This window comes from Ambystoma mexicanum, chromosome 6p, assembly GCF_040938575.1.
Source record: "Ambystoma mexicanum isolate Mex_15411 chromosome 6p, UKY_AmexF1_1, whole genome shotgun sequence".
Lineage (NCBI taxonomy): Eukaryota > Metazoa > Chordata > Amphibia > Caudata > Ambystomatidae > Ambystoma > Ambystoma mexicanum.
In genome coordinates, this window is record NC_090935.1 from 1,168,351,826 (window position 1) to 1,168,364,748 (window position 12,923).

Below are 12,923 nucleotides of genomic sequence, written 5' to 3' on the forward strand. Positions count from 1 at the left end.
TCGGTATCGACTCCTCCTTCAATCCGATCAATTTGCCTTCCCTCCGCAGAGAGTCCGTGGAAACCCAGTGGGATTTCTTGAAAGGGGGAACTGTCCACCGGCTCAGTTCTTCTTCAGTTTATTTCTATTTGGCCGCTCTACACAGGAAACTCTGCGATCTTCCAGCTAAGGACGGAGGATGCCTGATCGTCTAAAACTTTGGAGCTGAACTAGTTTGGATATTTAGACCATCTGCACTGCTACCACGTGAGCTTAGGGCCCTTTAGGAACGGCGATATGTAATGGATGGGATCACGCAGAATATCTCTGAATCCAAATAACCAAACTAACCCAGGAAGATGGAAAAATACTGTTTTGTTAACAATGATCTAAAACAGAAAAATTAGGGAGTTTACAACGAACATCCACGTACGTACGCTCAAGTTCTCTCAGCGATCTTTTCACAAAACTTTATATCAAAAATACTTCAGAGGTGATGTCATACAATGTGGAAATAATGATAAACCTGCCAAGGGTCGGGATTGGCTTAAGGGGAACATCGAGGTATACTTTCCAAAGAAACTAGGATTGTGATTGGCTGTCCACTATCAGGTGGACAACATATGCCTACCACTAAAACGTGTCCTCAGAAATATTATATACACAGGTTTTCAAACTATAAGGTCCTTTGTTATATGGACTACTATAATTGGTTGGCACGCTTGCGCCAGGTCTGGAATATTCGGTTCACTTAGCAGCAGTAAGACCAGACCCAGGTGCAAGGAGATGGGGCATGGCACTACCTCCCCACCCAATTAGCCCCCCATCTCTCATCGCCCATGCCTACTGCCATGAAGATTGTCTTTTAACTTGAACTTGCAAAGTATCCTTGTCTTTCAGAATACATGGGAGTGAGGGTACTCACTATCGTGTTCCGAGATTCTGTTCGAACTCTATTTTCATCCTTTGCTCACGTGACAGGAGACCACGATTTGGTCCATTTTTAAAGTTTTAAGAATTAAACTTGGCACTCTTGCTGTTCTTTCTTTGCACCTTAAAAAGGGAAGATTCTTCCTTGACACGTTTGATCCTTTCCAGAATAGATAGCTGACCTTGGCTGCTTCAACCTTGACTCCAGGCCAGACAGCCTCATCTTGCAGCTCCACGTTTCTACTCATTCTTGCTGGAACACAGCTTTCCCTTCCTGCATCATGGGTCGTGGTTTACTAAATTCATAATTCCAATTTTCAGCTTCTATGCAATGGCGGCTTCGCCTGAGTCTATTCACTACATATAGCCTATGATGACTTAGTCTATCTATCTGTACAGTTGTTGAATGGTTAATTTGCTGCAGCACTTTGCATGTTTAATCTTCTTCGTAGTTAAAAAGCTTACTTGATTCTTTACTTAGTCATTAGTTTCTTCAGGATCTATACATCCTCTTCACTCAGTATGTCGGGACGTCGGTCAACTTTTTTGGTACGCCACTAGCTTCTTGTCTTTACTCTTTCTCATATTCCTTCAGAGAGTTCCTCCCTTTGGTTGTCCCCACTTTGGGAATACATTCAGTAGGGTTGTCTCAATGGGTATCTTCTTTCGAACACACGTTGCAGTATTGGCACAACTTCTGGTGTCAAACACGGCACGATAGCAGGTCTCCAACATATGGGAGGAAGGGGTGGCAAGGTTTCCTGCAGAGGCATGCAGCTGCTCCTCTACATTAATCTCGCACTGTTCCTGCATCGGGACCAAAACCACTCTCATGGACCCTCCAGAAGATCTACTCAAAGATAAAGTTGGGCCAATTATTTTGTTGCCATAATAAGAAAATTGAGCTGATTGGATCATCTTATTGATGAAGGTTGGAAAGAGGCTCTTTATTATTCTTGTAGTCTTCCTTGCTTGCTTTTGTTGCCCATGACACTGGAGGAATTATTTTGACCAGTTCCATGAAAAGAGGATTGTTGGAGAAAGAAGGCAGATTTATTCAGCGTCTTCATGCTAATAAATTCCCGAAAATACACTTTGCAAGTGACATTTCAGGTGGCGATGTACCAATATTACCCCAACCCTATCATTTTGTTCCAGCCTTGCTCCAGAGAGAACACCAAAGCTGCAGAAAGAACTGTCTATTTTACCATATATGCCTTTGCAATACCCATGGAAGTGCCCTTTTTACTTGAACGGTCTTCAGTACTTTCTAGATCCAAGCTGGGAATTTTTCCAAACGCTGGCAGTATCTTAACATACTTTTGTCCACTAAATGATAGACTTCATGTTCCAACCGTGGGAGCTCTTTTGATGGTTTACATGTGTCTGCACTTTACTAATTGTACTTTGCACATGGAGACTGCTTTTCCCTTTGCAAGTGCAGGAAGTGAGACAGCTAGAGCAGAGGGGATTGTGCTCCAAAGATTCAGCAGAGCACTTGTGTAGAGGCTACGAGTGGTGCTGGGGTCAAGGTGCCGCAATTTCCGTCTTAATAGTACGTCTCCCGTTAGATATAGATTCCAGTGGACACGTGAAAATCAGTTCTAATCTTTGCACTCGGGAATATTTCTAAATAATGAACTACAGAACCTTTAAGTTTATGTTCCAACTGTAAGTGGTGCGTGCTAGTATAGCCATGCAAAGAGTGTACATTTTATACCAGTCTTGTTTTAGCAGCACGTTTATTACCCTAATGGGTTAATTCCCCAGGTCAATATTCGAAATACCATGCTCCTTGAGCAATGACTTACAGCGTTCTACATATTAATTTAGCGTTGGAACCTGTGTGTTTTCCATACCTTCAGCTAAGCACTATATAAAGTATTTCCTGGGGCTTATACAAATGTCCCATAAAGTGACAAAATACGCCATTGTCCTTTCACTTTCAAGGAGTATAAGGCCATTTCATGTCCCAAAGCTGAAATTGGAACATAATTGGGGACACTTAAGACCCTATGCCAAATCACCCCTTCCAACACAGTTAAATATTCCAATACCCAATATCTGAATAGCTCGATCCCATACAGTAACTTCGGACACATCTTCCCCTCCAAATATTTAATTAGGGGGACAAATGAAAATTTGCAATAACGATAATTATATATCTATGAGTTGTAATGCTGTACATAGTTAAAACATTTTCTCTGCAGGGAGGGGGTATTACATGTGACATCAGAGTGAATGTTGGGACACTGAGGTACCATGAAAAGGCAGTTGATTTAAAATTAAGTCATGTGGAAGGAGAAGCTATACGCAAGGTCTTTGTGCTACTGCAAACAAAACCTTTTCAGTGGGATAGTTCATTCCTGAAGCTAAACTCAAAGAATCCAGTCATGGCAAGTCTCATCTCTGCTTTGCTGAGAAAACAGCGGGGCCCATTAAGTCATTAATACCAAAAAGTTACAAAAGGTTAATATTGATGTCCAATTCTTCCAATGAACAAAACTTAGGGGGGAGGGTGGGCAAGTCGTCCCTGAAGATTGCCTGGATTTCTTTACGTAGGTTTTGGTGGGACCCTTCACATAGAGAGAACTGGATCAAGCTAATAGCAGGCACGCAGAAGAGGAAACCAGAAGTGGAGCCTACCCTCATAGGTAGAGTAAGAACCATCTGAGATAAGGCGAAAATCTCCACACTTGGCTACGGGAGGGGAACTACCAAATAAATCAGTGTGTGGTCTGTGACATAAAGGAACCACAGAGCACACACGAGTTAAATGTGCAGTTCAGCGCCTAAATGGACTTTTTCAGGATGGGGTTGAATTAGGTCTATAGGTCTTTGGGGCAACAAACTGCAAAAAAGCAGTACCTGGATTGTTTGAGCCCTTTTAGGTGAATAATGTATTATTATTGCAGTTATCAACTATTTTCAACAGGTTTAAAGTCAGCATTTTTTTAAATATACAGATTTTAATGTCTAAAAGCTGGTATGAATGCCAACACATTATTGAGCCTTTCTAGGCTTATTAGTCAGGACTTTTAGGTGGAACTGTGGTTACTTTTCTAGACTACAGCTACACGTCATGATGGGTTTTATTTATAACACTTTCATGTATTATTATTGAGGAAAGTTGCTTGAGTGTTTGGATTATTTTCAAAAAGAATTCTTAACAAGTTCTGCATTTGCAGCCAATTTTCATTGCGGTTAGCTAAGTTTAATATGATGTTGTCTAGGAGTTCAGTTTTGGAGGCCTATATGCTCTAGTTTGAGGTATTTTAACAAAGGTGAAAGGCTGTTTAGTTATGACTGCATGAGGGAGTTTACACTCCTCTACAACTAAGATCCTACCGAGCATGGGATTATACTTGCTGATTTTGCCAGAATAGGGATGGACAAAAGCTATTTCCTGAGAGGACCCAACTACAAATACGGACTACCGTCATGCATGTGTTAGGACAGCTCAACTGTATATGGGTCATGGTAAGGGGTGACATTCTGGCTAAAGACGGCAAGGGATATGTCACTAATAGTGATGCAAGACCTCTTAGCAGCGTTTGATATGGTTGATCAAGAGATTCTTTTTGTAACAATTGAAGGTCTAGGTCAGGCTGTCGGATACAGCCTTACAATGTTTTTGTTGTTTCCTGGCTGGCAGATCACATAGGGCTAATCTGGGAACCTTTCTTTCAGATCCTATTTCTGTGCACTGTGGTGTCTCTTGGAGGTTTCTCCTTCCTCCTCTTTCAATCAATGTTTGCATACAACCCCTGATGGCTTTAAGTTTGGACACCATTGCTCTTCATACATTATTGACACACAGGTGTATCTGAACATTTCAGATTCTTGTCATGACTCTCTGCTGTTGGCCCGTAAAGCTGAGCTGGCACATGTGGAGTGGGGTGGGTGGGGCAGGGCTTGTGCCGGCGGGACACAAGTCCCACAGAAGTTTGTGCTAGCCCCGTATTTCCCCTCATCCTTGGAACTGGGAACCATGTTCCCTTCCAGGGACTACGGCTCTGCAACACCAGACGGCTGCCTTCATTCCAGGCGAGCCAATGCAAGGTGCCTGCTTTTCGCTTCTGAGTGATTCCTGCTAGCAGTATATAAAGGGCTTTTCTCCGTCATCTAGTGTATCAAAACACTCTTGTATACTTTGTTTCCAATTCGTTCTTCCCTGCAGAGAATCTCTGCTCCCATGCTGCAGCCGCGCCCACTGCTCTGTCTGCTGTCGCTGCCTCCTCTTGTCAGTTTCTTTTGGCACTCACGTCTTCCTGCTCTGCTGCTGATTCTTCTCCTATTTACCTCTAAGGCCAAGCTTAGTGTGGGAAACAAGTTACTGCCTCACTCCTTGCTGCCAAAAGCCGGCTATATGCTACTCCAAGTCTCCCTGTTAGAAGCCTGAATTCACAGCTCCTGCCTCTTCCTTTGCTGCCAGAATCCTACCATGTGCTACTGAAGTTCTGTGATACCAGCCCCCCCCCCTTCAGATCCCAGGCCCCCGGGGCTTGCCACCTCTTCCTTTTGCCATCTGTCTAGCAGCTGTCCTACACCTGCTGATCTACTGGTGTCTGGAAATGACAGGCTATATATACCTCACCACCGTTAAGGAGAAATCAAAGGGTGTCCAGGTAAGGACATATTGTAAGGGCAGCTCTTGGAGGCCTTCAATAACAAACATAGAACCAATGCAAGGACAGCTGTGTGCAGTGGAAGCATTCACCGCTGACATACTAAACTTGAAGGCAGAAAACCCCACGATGCGACAGGCAATGGCTACTAAGGAAACCATTTGGGTACTACGAATATCGGGTAAATACCTTCGACTTGACCAACACTCCCTCACCTTTTCAGTGATTTATTGACCACCTATTTCTGACCTCTTAACTGGTTCAGTAATCATGTACTCAGAAAATACTTTCGACTTTGACAAAACCAAAAATGAACATGTGGAATACATCAGGTATGTCCTGTGAAGACTACAACACCATAGACATTTTGCTAAGGCTGACAAATGTCTTTTTGATGGCTCCTCTGTAGCATACTTGGGATATATCCTGTCTAAAGGAGGGACATCTACAGACCCTCATAAGGAACTGCAATCCTCGGTCTTCAAGTTTTCTGTGTGGCTAATGTTTATACCAAAATAATCCTATACTCCAACACCCATTCCCCAGCCATTAAGATAAGGACTACCTTTTAGATGCACCAAACAAGCCCAAGAAAGATTCTGGGCACTGAAAGAATTTTCTATGACATACCCTGTTCTTGGTCATCCAAACACTGCTATTCCCGTCATAATAGGAAACAACTCCTCCAATAGAGCCATTGGAGCCATCCTAAAACAAAAACGGGAAGATAAATTGGAACACCCAATAGCCTACCTGTCAAAGAAACTATTGGACTGTGACTACAACTACTTGGTGCTGGAAAAAAGAATGAATGGCTTCGAAACATACTTCTACCGAATGGAGACCTCTCTTTATGGGATTCCCATTCCCTCTGAGATGAGGACAAATCACTAACTTGCAGGTTCTTCAAAACATGGAATGCAGAGATGTCCGTGAGGCATGGTAGGCATATGCCCATTGTGATATTTTTGTTAAATTGGTTCTAGGATCCTCCAATGCACCCTCTGACATTCTTGATAGTTTGCCAATGTAAATCATGAACAAGGGTCCTGAGTTGTTCTTCTGTTAGCTGATAAAACCTTGATTGGCTACTTATGATATGCATCACAACTGTCGCAGAAACCTACCCTCCAAACCAAATATCCTGTAGAAAAGAGCCATTTATGAAGGAACATGAAGGATATATAGTTTTCAGGAATTGCTTGCTTATTGCCACTGGAAACTTGCAAAGAAAGGTACTCCATTTGTGCCATTATAGTCTAGTAGTAGAACACTGCAGAATCTCAGCCACCAAGAAGAAAGGGGAGAACATTTCTGATGGCCTTCTTGGGCATCGGATAGCCAATCTCATGTCTCTTGCTGTGGAGTATGTGCCCAAGCAAAACCTGTCTTGTCTAACTTGTAACCTGTATCATCAGAAAGAGCCCAACAACCATTACAGAATTGTGAGTGCAAAGTGCTTTCAATAACCTTTCTTGTCTCCCGGTTTGAAATGAAGCCACACTTAATGGCATATTCTCGGTACTGCATGGCTAGTAAACATCTCATTGATCCACTGTACTGATATAATGTTCATTGTGCGGGTAGTTTTGCACAATGTGAGTGGATTTATATATATTTCTGAGAGTCATAGGAGCAAATGGTAAAAAAGTAGCACAAACGGAAAGTGGCAGACAATGCCCTTTTCGTTGGCACTTGTTTCAGAAATGTGCGCTCTGTTTTATGCTGCATTATGCGGCTAGCTCAGTCTAGCAGGAGAGCCAGTAGAACCTTGGTGATATCACTGGGAAAGTTCTAGGATTTGCAGCAGTGTAATGAGTTAGTCCACAGAGAGAGGGGGACCAATGATGGATGACCCTTATCTGCATGTCTGTACATGCATCTGTACCTATACATGCTGCTTACCAAGTACTAGGCGGTAAACACAAATAATTGCCATCACACTGAAGCAGCCTACAAGAGTTCTTTCTGCATGCATACAACTGTCCTATTATTTACCTGCCTATTCAAGTGGGGCTGGCCAGCAGCTGAAAAGATGTGTTGGCCACCCCCCTTGCCTACATTAGTGTTGAGTGTGTGCTCCTGGCGCTAATATCTTACTGGTACCCACAAGCGCATTCCACATTGAGGTGCCCTGAGAGGGGGCAAAATAAAAATGGTATCCAAAGGATATGGATACCCCAGCCCACTGCATACATCTACTGGTAGAGCCCGTCAGGCAATCTTTTTTGCTTTTATCAATAATTGGAATCGAGGCATTTCACAATTAACAACTTAGATAATACATGAAGTGCAGTAAGGACAAAACAAATCCTTTTAATTGTCTTATTGATTTACTGTATCCCAGTTTCAAATTTCAAGCTCAGTGCGTTTCAGGAGATAATCCCTTCATCAGGAGCAATAACTTCTGTCAACTGTGAGACAAGAAATAATGAATACATATGTACTATATATACTGCTAGCCAATAGGAGTGTCAATCATAGGATCCACAATTTTTCATCTATAACTATTTTGAAAAAGAATGAATCTACCTTAGCAATCAATGAATATATCTCAAATCACTGAGAGAACAATGTTGAAAAATGCCAATATTTCACAGGAAGAAGTTTAAGAACAAAAAGTAAAGAAAAGCAAATGTCTCTATAACTATCAAAGATACTGTGTAATCCAGATGGCAATCATAGAACTTTAGTATGTAATGCTTGTGACTGACAGCCCTACTAGGGACAGGTATGTATATGATTAAAATGTGTCAGAGTGAAAGTACCTTCAGATTCAAAGACCAGGCTTTCTAAAAATAAAAAAATGGCAAAAATAAAGTGCATTAAATGAAATGAAATAAAATATGATTACCATTAAAAGGTATTAGTTCAATAGAAAATTACAAAAGATTGGGGAACGAATACAATCTTGAGGCTAACCTGTGCATATTGCAAATCTCTGTGAAAACCAATTCCTTCACATGCTAAAAGAGCAGACATTTTCCACAGAGAAGGGAACACTATGAAGTGCATTCTTAGTACTTGGAGTGGTAATGTATGATAAAAAAAGAAAAGAATGTAAAGGACTACACAGGAAGCTTACTCGTTAAAAATTGAAGAGAGAATTTTGACTGCCATTTTGGAAACCATCTGGGCGAGTAGTGGAGTGTTTATAATGGCTTTGGCTGCCAAAAGATGCATAGTAGCATCATCGTGACGCCGAGATGTCTTCACACTGTAGTGATCCAACAGCAATAATGGCAGGCTCTAAAATGTTTATAATGGCCGGGCTGCCAAAATTACATCATCGTTATGTGATATCATCATGTGGAAGATGCAGGGATGTCATTGCGTCATAGTTTGTCTAAGTGATACAGGTATATCAACAAAATAGTGCAAGGAAAATGAAAAGAAAAATGCTGAGTGGGGCTCAAAAGGATACGAAGATTGTATTATCAAGTGAAATAAAAAAAATCTATAGAAAAGAGAAAAACAGGGAAAATAAAGTAACAAAAATGATGGAACTAAATTTGAAAAAAGGGTAAAAACTTGTATGATAGCCACTTACAATCTATAGTAGTCTTCAGAGAACCTAATCCGTATGACAGTAATTTAGCAAACACAATACTGTATTATACAACATCTTTTTTGACCAATGAAATGTTATATAAAACCTGCATTATGGTGCCCGCCGCCTGATATCCATGCATTATTACCGGGATACAATGGGCGGCGGAGTGACAGTAAGATCCCATTCCCACGGAGACTAGGACTTCATGGGATGGGATTAAATGAATCACTGGCAGAGTTAGTAATGGTGCTGTTGAATCAGGCATTTGTTTGCCGATAGGGGCCTGATCCATGGCCCTCACTGGAAAACGTAAAGTTTACTGGTCCAGTAAAAAATGCCAGAGATCCGAATTACCAGCATTTTTACCGACCGGCACACTTGTAATGAGGCCCAATGCATTTTCATGATGGCATAATTCACAATTTTAACAAAAACTGGAACAAAGATTATAATATGGCTTTCATACCCTGCAAGGAGAGCAGACAGGGCCTTTAACGGCACACCAGCCCAAGCTATGGCAGGCCCGAGTGAAGCAAGACTATTGTACATACAAATATTAGCATACGCTGGAGCTACTGATAAACCCCATAGATGTTCCAGAGGTCTCCAGGTAAAGAGTTCCACAAAAGCGAAAACATTTATTGAACAGGATGATATGTAGAAGTTCCATTACCAATTGTTTATTAGTTGGAAAGACCTCTTCCTGTAGTAGAGACCATTCAATAGCTTCCATTCCTTCATCATGGGGAATTGATACATATACACTTTGTACGTCCACTGTAAAGTTAATACAGTGTTCAGGAATGTCTACTAAGTCATGTACAAAGTTAAAAAAGTGTGTTGTATCTCATAGATATGTGCTAGTCTTTTCTTTTCAATGATAGGTTGTAGGACCCTTCCAGATAAGATGCTGAAGTATCAAATATACTGTCAGCCCCTGCTACAATCGGTCTAAATGGTGGGTGTGAACTATTCCTATGAATTATAGGAATAGCGTACAAGACTGGTGTGATTGGAAACCTACAAGTTAGGAACTCTCTGGTGCCTGGCCTTATCCATGTTTGCTCTTCTGCTTTGTCTAGAGTCTTCTTAACAAACTTGCTAATGGCTTTTGTAGGGTCGGTATCCAGTACAGTGTCTGCCGATTCATCTTGTAGAAGCATAAGGCAACCTTCTTGATAATAATGAGTATCCATATTAACAATAGCTCCTCTTTTGTCTGCTGATTTAATTGTCAGTGTATGGTGTCAATAATATTAAGTTGTTTATTCTTAATGTTTGAAAACTTCTTGTAAGTGGTTCAATACTTCTTGTAAGATGTTGAAAGAAGTATTGTTAATGGGTGGGTCAAAGGTACTTTAAGGACGCACTTCTAAATAATCGATTGTTGTTGTAACATCTAGATTCGTTGGTTGTGTATCAAAGAACATTTGTAGTTACATCTTATGTAAAAGTCTGAATAGCCCAATTGTCTCCAAGAAAAATCAAATGTTTCCAGTAGGAACAAATGAAAAGACCTTTGTTTAATACATATAGTTGTTGTTTGTCCAGTGTTTTACTTGAGATGTTGACTACAATGTTATCTTGCATTAGAACTTTGAGTTGAACCTTCGGTTTCTTTTGACCCCTTTGGGTCTATTTTTGGGTCTAAAAAAGAAGAGGCTGTCAGTAAAATGGAATCAATTCTAGAAGATATAGTTGTGCCGTACCTCTAATAGACGTTCCTTGTGATGGTGGTCCTCTGGTTGTACTTGTTGGTGATCTGTCATCACCAGAGCTCGTAAAACTACTTCGGTCAGTGCTGTCCTGGTTGTCCTGTCTATCTCTATTAAAATGAGACTTCTTTGATTGGTTATGGTCTTGCTATTTGGAGACAATATCGTTTAAGTAGTCTAGTGTATTCCTTCTGAACTTGCACATTTTTCTTTTGGAATTTTTCAACATTATTCTGCCAGTGATTTATTTGAGATATATTCATTTATTGCTATATTTATATTGAATCCTACGTTTGCTTACCATAGGGGTGTATGTGGAAATGTTTAATTAGGTATGTCGTTTTTCCCTAAAAGGGGAGGGGCTTTCTGAAATGTGAAAATAATAAATGCATGTATATCCCTGTTTGGGTGATGGAAATGCAAGTATGACAGCAGAAACTGCTGCTTTCACTTAAAATACATTACGGGGTGAAGTATAGCCCTACCGTGCATTGCCCCTGTTCACGATGAGAGGAATTCGCTGACGGGCCCATTGGTCAGCACTCACCCTCTAGAACTTGTAAGACTAAGATAGCTGCACCATGTGAGGACAGGGGGTGCAGGATTCACTTACTCCGACACGACTCAATAACGAGGACCCAGTAGTTTGGCAAAAGGGAAGTCTGTTTAATGATACATACATCAAACGGAAACAAATGAGAATCAGCTGTAGTGCGATCACTGGTCTCGCTCCGACTTCCTCGAACTTCAAGTGAACAGAGCTTCTTATAGGCAATGTACGTCATCATTGACGTCTAACTTTACAAAACTCGACATGCAATATAATTGGTTAGGAAAGGCAACTTAAGTATAGGTGTTATATCTGTATATGATAAAAGGGCATGCAAATTGGATAACTCTTATCAGGTGGGCGTCTACGCCCATCCCTCTACATCACGCGTGATAGACGTCACTACAACCACAACGTTCTATTGGTTACAATATCTATAGGAATTAAGATAACTTGGTCCATTGTGATTGGGCAGGTTACATCCCTAGACGTAAATTTCCACTTTTAATTAGCAACATGCAGAATGGACATCCCTGTGCCTGGTGTCCCAAGTTTCACCCTGCCTCCATTCCATCAATCAGTGTTTTAGGGCGACTTGTCAATTAGTTGGCTAAGGATGGCCTCGAAACTGTAGTCTCTTATCGGGAAAAGTTATGGCATCCTCGGGTCCTAGATGACATCAGGCGATGGTACTTCTTCGCGCCTGGCTGGTCACGTGTTGGTTCACCATGAATCTGCTTCAGTTTCCAGCTTTTAGTGCATTTAATTCTGTGTCGGCCTAGCCACCTGCATGGGCAACCCCTTATCTTGACCTTCATGAGGCAGGCTGGTATGCTCTGAAGTTCGAGTCTTGTGAGCTGACGCTCTCCTCCCCTTCTCCGGTTGACCTCGATTTCCTAGGCATGAGCCACTCTTTGTTGAGTTTCGATTCGGCTCCTTCTCTTGCCTTTGGCTGGGTTTCGAAACTTGGCCTGGCAGGCCTCTGGCCGCCTGGCTACCTTTCTGCTTTTACAAAATGGAGTCGCACTTGTATAATGTGCCTTATTGAGGTAGATGTACGGTTGGCGCGTGCCGCTCTATCTTCTACTAAGCATTGCAAGCAATATCGATTTCTTAGCACCTTGCGTTTCAAGTCTAGTAACACAAGTTTAACAGGACGGTTGCTTCCATTTTGTCTCGTAACACTGTTACCCGGTGTTGTAACATTGTCTCCTCTCTCTGCCTATTCCATTCAATTTCGTAGTTACTCACTGGCGCGTTATCTTCGATAGCTGCTCTTGTTCATTCTTGAATCTGTTGAGGCTCTTGTGTCATTTCCACTGGCCTTCCATTAAGGCTTTTGGGGGTCTCTTCGTGGACCGTGTGTAGGTACTCTTCATTTCGTATCAGCGGCTGGTATGGCTGTCTGATAGGCTACCGTGCTGCGCAGGGTTGTCTGGATATGTGTGCTTCAACCAGTATGGATCTTCTGATGTATACTGGGCAGAGTCCCACTGCAGCTCTTTGTAGGTTCATTTGCTCTTCATACGTCACATACCTTGGTGAGGGTGTTCCTGGTACCTCGAAAT